Source organism: Notamacropus eugenii, chromosome 6 (genome assembly GCF_028372415.1).
Source record: "Notamacropus eugenii isolate mMacEug1 chromosome 6, mMacEug1.pri_v2, whole genome shotgun sequence".
NCBI lineage: Eukaryota > Metazoa > Chordata > Mammalia > Diprotodontia > Macropodidae > Notamacropus > Notamacropus eugenii.
The window spans coordinates 279381201-279394699 of NC_092877.1; positions in this window are offsets into that span (position 1 = coordinate 279381201).

Here is a 13499-nt window from a genome sequence, read left to right on the forward strand (position 1 = left end):
CTGAGGCCAGATTTGAACTCATGTACTACAGATGAGTCTTCCTGATTTCTCTATCCACTGCATCAGCTAAGATATAGAAGATGAAAAACTGTGCCTATAACAATTGTTCTAAAGAGATTTGGGAATTTTAGATTGCTAAACTCAATATTGGCATTATACTACAGCAGCTAAGAAAGCTAATTCAATTTTTCAGACGGCATTAAGAGTGATATAGTGTACAGGATTAGGAAAGTGATATTTCTGCTATTCTCCATTCTTCTCTGACCCTATATTATAAATTTTGTGCAGTTCCAGGCACTGTATTTAGGATATATGTGTGTGTGTACATATATGTATGTGTATATATATATATGTGTGTGTGTACATATATGTATGTGTATATATATATGTGTATGTATTTATATATATTGATAATTTGGAAGGATTATAAAGAAAAGACTTCAGAATGGAAAATGGCCCTGAGTTCCTGTTACATGAAGACAAGTTAAAAGAACCAGGGATATTTAGCCTGAAGAAAAGACTTGCCTTCTGCTATTTGAATGACTGTCATGTGGAAAAGAAATGTGTAATGTTCTCTTTGTCTCTGAAACAAAGAATTTCTAAAAAAGGGCTAGCCCATCTCCCCTCACCTCATGGGGTAACCACTCTACTGGTATACTCAATTCCACGCTCACTCACTCACCCCTTCTCATGGTCAATTTGTCCTTATCCTTCACTGTGACCTGGAAACATAACTCTGTCTCTCCCATTCCATTCTTTACCTCCGGAACTGCACCTGACCCTGGCTTAGTTGGCTTCCCTCAAGATTTAGCTTAACTCCTAACATCTGGCAGAGGTTATTCTTGCTTCCCTTCTTTTTTTCTGAGGTTACCTCCCATTTACAATATATATTTCTTCTTTGCAAATAGTAGCTTGCTGATTTTCTCTCATGAGAATGTGAGCTTATTGAGGAGTTCATGTTTTTACCTTTCTTTTTTTTAACATCCCTAAGACTTAGCATGAAACAAATGCATAACACATAATAATTGCTTCCTAACATCTCCTTAAGGTTCCTCCCTGTATTTCTCTTTCATTTCACTGACAAATCCATAAACTCATATAAATTTTGTACCTTCATTTTGTCTTTTTCTTCATCTAATTGCTCTATCCTTTGCAATTTAGATTCCACTATCAACAATTGATTAAAGCTACTCCTTGCTATAAATACTTATAAATTATGAATACTAAATTCATTGGGTTTGAAATAAATAGGTTTTGACTGTCCGTCATCTATCCCCCTCCTCATCCTCTTCACTTCCATCAAAATGATCTCTCTTGATTATTCCAATAATAAGTGACATTTAGTGTTATAAAATAGTTTACATATATCATTTAATTTGAACCTCATAGAAACCCTGTGAAATAGATAAAACATTATTGTTTCCCATGTTACATATAAGGAAACTGAATCTCAGAGAAGTTAAGTGTCTTGAGAATGGTCCCGTAGCTAGTAAGATGCAGAATTTGAACTCAAATTCTCCTGAATCCAAGTACATAAATTCATTGATTAAACTGTGGTGTTTCTCCTTTCTTTCTGAGCTTTCTGTCTTCTATTTTGTAGTGTCATTCATATCCTCTCAACTAAGCATAAGTGTGAATGTTCTACTCTGCCCTCTTTTCTCAGTTTGCTCATTGCCTCAAATTTGTTCAATTATCTCTATGTAAATGACTTATAATCTACCTTTCTGACAAAATATTTCTCATGTTGGAAATCCCATAACTCATTCCAAAATATAACTCACACACCCACATAAACAAGCCTGTCTCTAAACTTGCCCAATTCTTGTGAGGGTGACGCCATCATCACTGGGCTTCCTAATATATGACTTTCCTTTTTAGTCACCTTGTATTATTAAATCAATGACCAAGTTTATCTCTCTCCCAAGACTACTCCTCCTGTTTAGCTTCCTAACACTTCTTGCCTAGATTATTTCAAAGATTTTTCTCCTTGTTTCCAGTCTCTCCCCTTTCTCATTCATCTCTGAAAGATATATTAGTTTTGTTAAACCACAGCATTGCTCATGCCACTAAAACGCCAAACCAAATAAACCAAAATGTGTCCATGACTCCTTATTTCCTCTAGGATAAAGTATAAATACCACAGTTTGGTGTTTAATGCTCCCCGTAATACGTCTCTGGTTTATCTTTTCAGAATAATTTAATACTACTGTTAAATGCATTTATACATTCTAGGAATACTGTCCTACTTGCTACTTCCCAAACTAAACATTCCAGCTACTGTCTCCATGTCTTTTCACAGGGTGTCTGCTGTGCCTATATTATGCTCTATCCTCACCTCTTCTTTTTTAGAAAACCCACACTTTTCAAGGTTCAGTCCTTGTCCTACGTCAGAGTGGAAGTCTTTCCTGGCTCTTCTATTTGCTTGTGCTCTCTAGCAGTGAAATTGTTTCACCCAGGATTTATTTCTCTGAGTATATTTTGTACCCTTCCTTAGTGTAATATAAACTCTTTGATGTCAGGAGCAACTTATTTTTGCATCTGCCAATGAGTTAATAAAAATTTATTAAGCATCTGCTGTATGCCAGATACTATTCTAAGCTCTGGTGATAAAAAGAAAGGGAAATAATAGTCCTTGTCTCTAGGAATTCATGGACTTTGTACTTTGCATAGTGCCTTGTTTTAAATAGTTGCTTTATAAATTCTTATTTTATTAAATTGGATTTGGACAAAGTTAGGTTACCAGACTAAGGAAGTATATATTGGAGATAAAAGTCTCATTTGAGAGGTAGTGATACATAGTGGAAAAAAATATATAAATGTAATATCAGAATTTGGATTTGAATTCACTTTATGCTACAAATTGCTGTGTGACTTTAGCCAAGTTGCTGGATCTCAGATTTCTCATCTTTCAAAGGAGGGAATTTGATTACTTGCTCTCAAAGGATCCCTCTAACCCTAAAGCTTGAACGTTTATTCAACAGACTTGCACAGTACTGTCCCAATGCTCTACTCTTACCAACCCATCTCAAAAAGCCAAAGAGACCAATAATATCCTGAAAATAACCAAGATTTTCTCTAAAAAACCATGAAGGAGAAGAATAATAAAAGAAACACTATTTTATGAACAATACTTTCTCTCTGATTTCCAGGAACCGTAACACCAATAATCACACACTTGACCATGTAAATTACTTACTTAAGATGTTATTATTGCCTGTGGGAGAGAATCCTAAAACGTCTCACTATTTCTGCTTGCTACTCCATATTTATGGCAAATTACTCTCTTTAATATGCCTTACATATCAATTAAATGATTTTTCTATTGTCCATACAAGACATTCAGTTTTCTGCCTCTGTGTCTTTGAACTTCCCTCATGGCTGGAATGAACTTTTTTTTCCTGACCTCCACCTCTTAGAATCCCAACTTACCTTTAAAACTTAGCTCAAACCAGCTGCTATATGTGGTCTTCCCCAATGTCCTCCCGCAAGTTGGGGGTGATAACCACATTATGTTGCATTTGCTTGATTGTATGTGTATCAAGACAGGCATATACACATGTACATATGTACTTGAACATTATTACTACCTACTTTTCTATTACATTTTACTTTATCCCTGTAGAGCATAATCTCCACGAGAACAGGGGATTTTGTGTTGCCTTTGTAGCCACAACTTGCACAGTATCTAGAATTATATAAAAAATCAATATTCTAATTAATTAATGGTTAATTTCTATCACAAAAAAAGAGGATCATAGGAAGAATTAAAATTGAACTAGAAAATAATACCGTTTATATAGAATCACATTTATATCCTTGTTTGTACTAGTAGAAAATAGGTGGCTAGCACTGATGGTTGGAATAAAGATAGGAATATTATCTACATGCATGGCATGATAGTATTCTGAGATTTATTCTATCTATAGGTTTCAAATAAATTTGAATTTAATCCAAGTTTCAATTTGAATTTAGTGCAACAAACATTTCAAAGAGTTTGCAAAATCTAGTTTTATTTATCAGTCTAATTATAGTGCTGCATGGGAAGACAACACAAAGGTCTGAACAAGAGATAGGTTCATAACAATACTTAAAAATTTGTCCAACATCTATTTGTCCAGAGTCAAAAACATGCCACTTGACATATCCTTCAGTAGTTCAATTGTTCTCCAGTTAAGCCTAATACTCAAAACATGCATTTTTATGTATGTATTATTTGTTAGCTACAAATCAAGAGATTACAAGGTTTCATTGCCTATGAATATGTATGAATCTGCTCAAGGAGTCAAGTATTCCAGAAAAGGATTGCTCTTACAGTGAGATATTTATTGCCTTATTTTGAGCTATGCCTTTAAAAGTACTGTCAAAACAAATGTGTCAGGTCACCCAGCAGGTGGTTTATCTCTGTGAAAGTGTAGGCATTAAATTAGAGAAGGCAGCAGTTGCAGAGATAGACTGGTAATTAAGTATTGATTGGTTTATCTAACCTATTTTGTACATTTCTAAACAATTGCAAAATCATTTCTGATTTTTTTCTTTTAAACTTTGAAATTGGTCAGTGCATTCATTTTAAAGATTACGAAATATGAAGTGCACTTTTTATGGAAGCTTCACTGATCTCACTTGAACTCAATCGATAAGTCCTATAAAAAGATTCCATTCTTAGAAATGTCACAGAGCTCAGCAACAACCACTCTTATGTTAGATTGAGTCCTTCAGCATCGTGTCATCAAAGTGTATTTATAAAACAATGCCAAAGTCACATTCACATCATGGTTTCTTCTGAGACTACAAAGAAAATCGCAGCAACTCAAAGAAGTAAACATGAAGACCAAGACTGATGAAAAGAATTACTGAAAGTTGTATCATTAATCAATGCACACGGGGGAAACATCTGGTCTTAAAGGAAAAAAAGAATTCCAAGAATGGAAAATAGAAACCAATATTGTACATTTAGAGATAGAAAATAATACAAATACATGATTTACACACACCCAACATATTTATAAAATAAAATTTAAACATGTATGTATGACATAAATAGCAGTTTTATATAAAATTATGTATGATTATGAAATCAATACATATTCACAGCATATGTATATATATACATATATATGTGTGTGTTTTTTTATAAAATGATGTCAGCAGGAAACCAGAAAGATGGTAATGGTCGATCATGATTTAATGAAATCAATAAGCATTTATTAAGTGTCACTTACTGTGAAAGGTTATAATGTAGCATTGGTAACACTGTCTAGGACTACATTCAATTTAATATTCCAGAATAGGGAATACCAATATTTTTTTTAAAGTTCTATAAAACTTCAAACATTTTTGTGACAACTGGGAAAAAGGAATATTGCAAGGATAAAATTTTTAAAAAAACCCAACAGATGGTAACACTTTTAGGAGCTTGAAAAACCTTATAATATAAGCTGTTATTTTTGTTATTGTAGTTGCTTTTGCGGCTGTTTTTGTTGTGCTTTTTGGATTTGTCATTGGTGCTGCATTAGTTGTTATTTCTGCTGTTGTTTTTGTTTGCATCATTGTTATCTTTGCTGTCACAATTTCTGCAGTTGTCATTCTTGTTGATTCTATTGTAGGGGGAAGAGGCATACAAATGAAGACCCCTGAATGGGGATATGGCATGGTCAGAATTTTTTTAAGGAGATTATTCTTGCCAATTTTAGAAGACTTGATTATAGATGGGAAAGACTAGAAGTTGAGGGTCTAATTAAGAGAATGATGTAACAATCAAAGTTGGATGAGAGCCTGTATTTGAGCTGTAGGGTCCTGTCAGTACAAAAGCAAAAGTCGGCAATCCATGAGATTACGTGGAGATGAAATTGACAAAGTTCAATAACTGATTTTATATGCAAGATGACTTTCAGGTTATGAATCTGAGAGAATATGGGAATAGTAGTACTTTTAGCAGAAATAGCTAAGTTTGAAGGAGTAGTTTTAGAGAGGGATATAAAAAGTTCTGGTTTTGATATGTTAACTGTTGTAATAGCTTTCTACTTCCTCTCCTAGCTTCTAGTCCCTTCCCTCTCCAATACATCGTTCACATAGACTGCCAAATTGATGTTCTTAAAGAATAAAAATGTTTCATTTCCATGTTCAAAAATCTCTAGTAACTCCCTCCTCACCTCTAGGATAAAATGTAAACCATTTATCCTGGCACTTAAATCCCATCACATTCTGTCTCCAGTCTATGTTTCCAGAATAATTACCCATTATTTTAGACATTCTGTTTGTCTAACCTGCCTTTTTGCTTTTCCCCGGACACACCTTTCTATCTCTAACTCTTACCTTTAAGCTTTCTCCCATGAATTTTCCTCTCCATCTGCCAATACACACACACACACACACAGACACAGACACACACACACACACACACACACACTAAACCATTGCTTTCTTATCTTTAGAAGCTCACCTCATCAATCATGTCTTTCTTTAACCAGTTGCTATGTGCTCTTTAGCCCCCTCGCCCATCCTACTCTGCTGAAACTGATGCCAGATCTGCAGGGTTTGATGCACTTAATGTGCCCATTTCTTGATATTCTCTGTGCTTTGAGATTCTTTGACTTCATACTCTCCTCCTATCTACCTAGTGGGTTCCTCCTACTGCTTCCACTTTAATTGAAACCTTTCTCAAGACAGAAAATCTACATCTGCATTCCAGTTCTCACTGCGTAGATCCAAATGCGTATTTCTTGCAGCTTATTTAATACATGAATGTTGCCATTATTACCCCAAATTCACCATATGTGAAGGCATGTCTTGCCTTCGCTATTTTAGTCCAGGGCAACACTACTCTTCTATTCACCCTTACTCATAACCAGAAATTATTTTTCAATTTTTTATCCTATGCTTCTAATCCATCACCAAATATCTAATTTCTACATCTACAATGTATTTCTTATCTATCCTTTTCCTCTTTCTTCCATGGCGACAATGCCAGTTCAGATATTGTTACTTCTAATTTGGGCTGTTTAGAGATCTTTGTAACAGGTCTCTCTGACCTCAGTGTTTTTTTTTAACGTCTCTAATCCATTCTACTCAAGTCTTCTACATACTGCAAATACAATTCTCACCCTGTTACCAAATACCTTCCAAGTTTCTGACTCTAATCTTCCTTTTCAACATTATATGGCCACTGTGACTGAGTCATTTCAGTTATGTCTGATTCTCCACAACCCCATTTTGGAGGTTTCATTGGCAAAGATCTTGGAGTAGTTTGTATTTCCTTCCCCAGTTTATTTTACAGATGGGGGCAGCTAGGTGGTGCAGTGGATAGAACACCAATGCAGGAGTCAGGAGGACCTGAGTTCAAATCTCACCTCAGACACTTGACACTCACTAGCTGTATGACCTTGGGCAAGTCACTTAACCCCAATTGCCTCATCCTGGGTCATCTCCAGTCATCCGGATAAATATCTGGTCACTGGATTTAGATGGCTCTGGAGGAGAAGTGAGGCTGGTGACCTGCACAGCCCTCTCTCACTCAAAAACAAAGTCAAGTGCAAGTCATGTCATCATTTCTCTGATGGCATGGTCTTCTACGGCAACAAAGGATGAACACATACACACACACACACACACACACACATACACACATACACAGTATTTCACAGATGAGTAACTATGGGAAACAAGATTCATTGACTTGCTTAGGGTCAGACAGCCAGTAATTTTCTGAGGTTGCATTTGAACTTGGGTCCTCTGTATCACACTTAGAGCATGGAGTAAAGACAGGACATAGAGTTAGGAGAACTGTGTTCAAGTGCCTATTACCCTCAGAGTATTTAGTCTATAAATGGTGAGGGTGGAGTATTATAAGGCACTCATCTCACAGGATTATAATAAGACTAACATTCAATAATATATGGAAATGTATTTTACAAACCTAAATGAGTGTTTAAAAAAATTTAATACTACCATTATATTTTCCTGACTTCTGTCCAAGGAAAAAACAATCAGAGCAGAGAGAGAGAGACAGAAAGAAACAAAAAGAAAATACTAGAAAACATCTTGGAATGCTTGGCTCATAGACATATTTTCTCATTTTATTTTGTGTACACATACGTTACTGTTCTCTTAAGGTAACGGTATGGGGGATGGTTAAAAATGATGAGAAAAGAGTACCAATGGTAAATTTAAAGAACAATTCTTGAGGTAAGCGTGGGAGATATTTGCTGGTCTACTGATTTTTAAAAGTTATTTGCAAGTTTCCTTTATTTGTTTTTATATTACCTTTTATTTCTTATAACCATATCCTTAGATTTTTAAGCACTGGGTTCATTTTATCTATTCCATTGCATTGGTTGCATTTTACCTTTTTCTGAAAAGAGGATCAAATTGTGTAATACAGACACAATATTGCTCCACCTTGGGGAATTTCATTGTTCACTGGTCACAACCTATATGGCAACAATATTGTATTGTGCACAATCCCTTTCAGAACTTTACATATAAACTTTTGGAAATGTAAAATAAATACGCTGTAGGATGACAAATCAGCCATTCAGAGTATGCAAGAATGTGGAGAGGGAGAATAAATTGCCTTCTTTCTATCTACAAAATGCTTTCTTTGGTGGGGGAATATATACAGATGAAAGGAAAATGTGTTTTCCCACTTGTCACTTTTTTTTAAATCCTTTTCTTTTCCTACAACTTGAAAGAATGAACAAATAGCTGCCTTTACATATAGTTACAATGGTTACTCAATATTGCATTTTTATACATGATAGATGATACACTCTGGATGATTGCACAGAGTAAACTAGTGTTTTGTAACTATCCTAACTTTTAAAGGAAAAGAGTTATTCCTACATCTGCTCAGTCCAGTTATCCTAAACATGTAAGGGTTACAACTGATTATAAATGACAAATCTATGTATCCATACATGTATATGCAAAGTATTCTTATATTAATTAACATGTATCTATACAAGTAAGTAAAACAGAATTACTCAAGGTAGCATACTATGCTACCTAAACTTATTAGGAATGAGATTTTCAATATACAGTAGCATCAAACTGAAGTGACACTTCCTCCCCCCTTCTATGGGACTGAGTGAGGGTTTATCTTTTGCAATTGCATAGTCCTTTAATGACCTCAATTTCTTCATAGTGTTACTAAACATAGTAAGCACTTAATTTTCGGTCATCTGTCTGTCTATCTCTATCTATCTATCTATCTATCTATCTATCTATCTATCTATCTATCTTCTTAAAATAAAGACTCTTTATTGTAATAATAGTATTTTCTAGTGCTGTATCATGACTGTGAAGTATGAAGTACCTGGTATCCAAGGAAGTATGATTGAGAGTCAACCAAAATATAATTGGAAGGCTAGTGGAGGGCCATTATAGGTTTAGCTTTCAACCACATATGAGTAAGAACGGAAATTCTCCATTTATAACATTTGTTCTCATGTGTATGGTTAGATCATACTCTTTAGAGTGTTAATAAATCTCATTTAAGATTTCGTTCAATGTTTCAGGGTCTATTCAATCAGTCTTATGTCATCCCAAAATGAAGCATCTGGAGAACATCATCACTGTAGGTGAAACTTTCAGTCTGAGATGGAGCCACTCCATAAAAATACCAAACATATTTGGGAAGTACATATGTCCTTTTTTTGTCTCCTTTGATATTTAATTATTGGAACATGATCATCTATGTTCTACTGTGTGTGGAATTTTGCATAATTTTGATATCTATTTAGAAGTTAACTTGTTGAAAAACCTTTGAAGTGGCATTTTGCCCCACAGACTGATATAATAACAAATATAGTGTTATAAAATATAGATATAAAGGTATTACATATCTATATCTATGTAGATGTATAATACAAATATTGTATCATAATATTTGTATTACATATCTATATCTATGTAGATGTATAATACAAATATTGTATCATAATATATATCATGATATGTTATTTAAAATTTTAGATATTCATGAGAGTCACAATATGAATAGGATCACCAAATTTGGAGGTTCTGATTCCTCACCAATTGATTCAAATACTGTTCAGTATTCAAAGTGTGAAATAATACATATGACATATCTATGTAGTTAATAATTTGAATAAAATGGAGAGAAGAATAAAGTATTATGGAGATGAAATATTTAAAATAAGGTCTCAAATTATAAGAATATTTCAAATTTAATTTGAAGAAATCTCAAATGTTATCGCATAGCCTCACTTTCAGAAATTGCATAAACTTTGGAAAGTAGAATCTAAATATGAAGCAGAATTTATTTCAAAGAAAATTGAAAGTTAACTTATAAACCTTTAAAAAAACTGCAAATCTTGGCATCATAGGAAGAGAGGGAAGGAAAGAAGGAAGGAAGGAAGGAAGGAAGGAAGGAAGGAAGGAAGGAAGGAAGGAAGGAAGGAAGGAAGGAAGGAAAGAAGGAAGGAAGGAAGGAAGGAAGGAAGGAAGGAAGGATGGAAGGAAGGAACGAAGGAAAGAAGGAAGGAAGGAAGGAAGGAAGCAAAGGAAGTATGGGAGGGAGGGGGAAAGAGACAGAAATCTAGATAGAGCCAGAGACTGAAACACTGAAGTGAGGGAGGGCTGTACAAAGTCTCTAGCCTCACTTTCTCTTCCATAGCCATCTGTAACCAATGAGGAGATACAAATCAGGATCACTTGAGATATAATGAGAGACCTTGGCCCGTTCAAATAAGGTCTTTAACCATATATACATGTATAGAAAACTAAAAGTGATTGTGAAATTCTGTAATGGTTATTTGAAGATGAGATCTTCCATATTCATTAACAGGCCCGTGTGTCTTGCCTGGGTCACATGGAGCCTGTGATGGGAGGAATTTGCTGAAATGGAGCAGAAAGCATAGGACAGGATGAGGCAGAGCTAGAAAGAACACAGCTGAGAGGATATTAGTGAGAGAGCATTCAGGGGAAGGGTGGAGGCCAGCAGGCAGCAGCTAGTGGGAGTGATTTTGTCATTGTTGGTGATTTTGTTTAAGTGACCTGGTTTGTGGGAAGTCTAGCAGAGGGAAGGCTTGGGGATGGTGTTGTTCTCTCCGTGGTTATCCTGTATACTTTTTGTTGCTATGATGGATTTGGCTTTCCGGTGTCTGAATAAATGGTTTAGTTCTGTCTTGCATGTGGAGTGTCTGTGGCATTTTGTGATTCAGAATTGCACTGGGATATTCATGGCCACTGTAGGGGATGTGAATGTTGCATTAGCACCACAACTTCTATCCCTTAATTATTGATTTAATAAAAGTAGAACATCTCAGCTGACATAAATTAATTCATAATTTTCCTTGACAACAGAGTTGTTGTTTTTAATCACCCTAATTTGTGAATAATGATGGTTCTTTCTTCTAACTTTGCTACTTATATGTAGAATACTTAGTATGCTGCAAATCTCAACTCTGAGACTTATGAAATTTGCAAGAACAGGTTGGTCACCACCTGTGATAACGTCTTTCTCCCTGTCTTAGAATTTTTATGAATATAATTATCTTTGTAAATATAAATGTTGTTTCTTATCCCCAAGCATGATTCTTCAGGTCTGGACTCTACATAGTTATGATTACTAAAAAGATTGTTGAATTAAATGTAAAAATAATTCATGTTTGGTCATAATTAATTACATACATATATAATAGAATAAATCTATGCTGACTTCAATTAATCAAATTCACACAAATACAACAAATGTAAAAAAAAAAAAAAACCTTTTTGAAATACCCAGGCATTCTCTTTCCCTTCATTCAATGAAGAAAAGAAAACCTTAGCGGGTGGGAGAGAATGGTGCACCATTAGCCAATATTATCCATAAAAAAAAAAAGACACATTTCATTTGCATTGCTTAATAATAAGACTAAATTTAGAAGACTGATGGTAGATATTTGATAAAACTTTATATTTGATATTATATTAAATTAGTTCCTACAACAAACACATATTTACATGTTAGTATGTACAACACTCTATACTTTGCTTTTAGACAAATACAAAGATAAATGTGACATGGTATTTGCTTTTAAGATGTCTGTTATAGCAACAAGAAACAAGGAATGTTTCTAGAAAAAATCTAGTCAATTCCATAAACACTTATTTAGCATCTTTTATATAAAACAATACTTTAGGTAATGACTATATGAAGAAAAAAATGGCTATTTCTGCCCTATAGTATACATTTTACTGCATGAATTAAAATAAGAATAAAGTAAATTCATGAGTGTATGTAATGCTATATATTCCAGAAGGATCTCTTCAGATTGGCTTCAAGTATCAATTAGAAATTGGGCTAGGCTTGGAATTGTGGGTAGGAAGTTAATAGTGAGGGATTGAAAGGGATTGTCTCTCTATAACTGATATATTTTTGGAAGTTCTAGGAAGAGAAATAATTTAAGAAAATGAAATTCAAGTCATAAACATGTGCAAATAGGAGACAAAATTTTCTCTTTATTTGTTAAAACCCTGCTTATATAGTGAAGAAAGCCCAAAGAATCAACAAACGGAGCAAGGTAATTTAAGAATTTCATCCAAGCAACAGAAACAGAGATGAGATGAGCAGATCTTCTAAGAATTCAGAAAAGAACAATGAAAGGTAAAGAAATAGGGAAATGTAGAATATATTTGAGTAGAGTAAGCAATTTAGTTTGTTTGGAAAGATATAATTAAATCTGAAATTTACTTATCACTGCAAAATTCCTATTTTAGTATCTGTGAAAGTGGAGACATTACATGGTAATATTATGAAATCCCAATATGTCTTACATTTAAATAAATATAACATATTTCATGTCACATTTATCATGAAACATATAGGAGACAGAGTACATAGAGGGGTCAGTAAGACTTAAGTTCAAATCCAGGCTAAGACACCTAATAGCTATGTGTCACTGGACAAGATATTTAACTTCCATTTATCTTTATTTCCCCATCTGTAAAACAAAGGTAATAATATCACTTGTGACTCAGGGCTTTTGTAAGTACCACATGAAATGAAAATCACAAAGCACTCTTCACAGTATCTGGAACATAGTCATACACACTTACACATGTGTGTATATGTGTGTGTACATATGTGTGTATATATATGTGTATATACATATATGTACATGTGTATATATATGTGTGTGTATACATATATATATATGTTAGGCATTACTATATTTTCTTTCAGAAGAGAGGTCATTTGACAGCAAATTGTGGGCCATATCCGGAGTCAGGAAGACCTACCTCTAATGCATACTACCTATTCATGATTGTGAACAAATAATTTACACTTATCAGGACCTAAGGTAATTCTATAAGACAGTTAAGTTGCCAATATACATTAATAGAGGATTTTCATGCTAAAGTTCTTCATAATTGTGAAATTATAGATCTGGTCTCATCACTTCTTCCCTTCTTCCTCTTACTTCAGAAAAAAAAAAAATCCTTTTTAATTCTTTTAGATCTGAAAGCTTGGCTTTGAACTACTTAATCTGAATTTC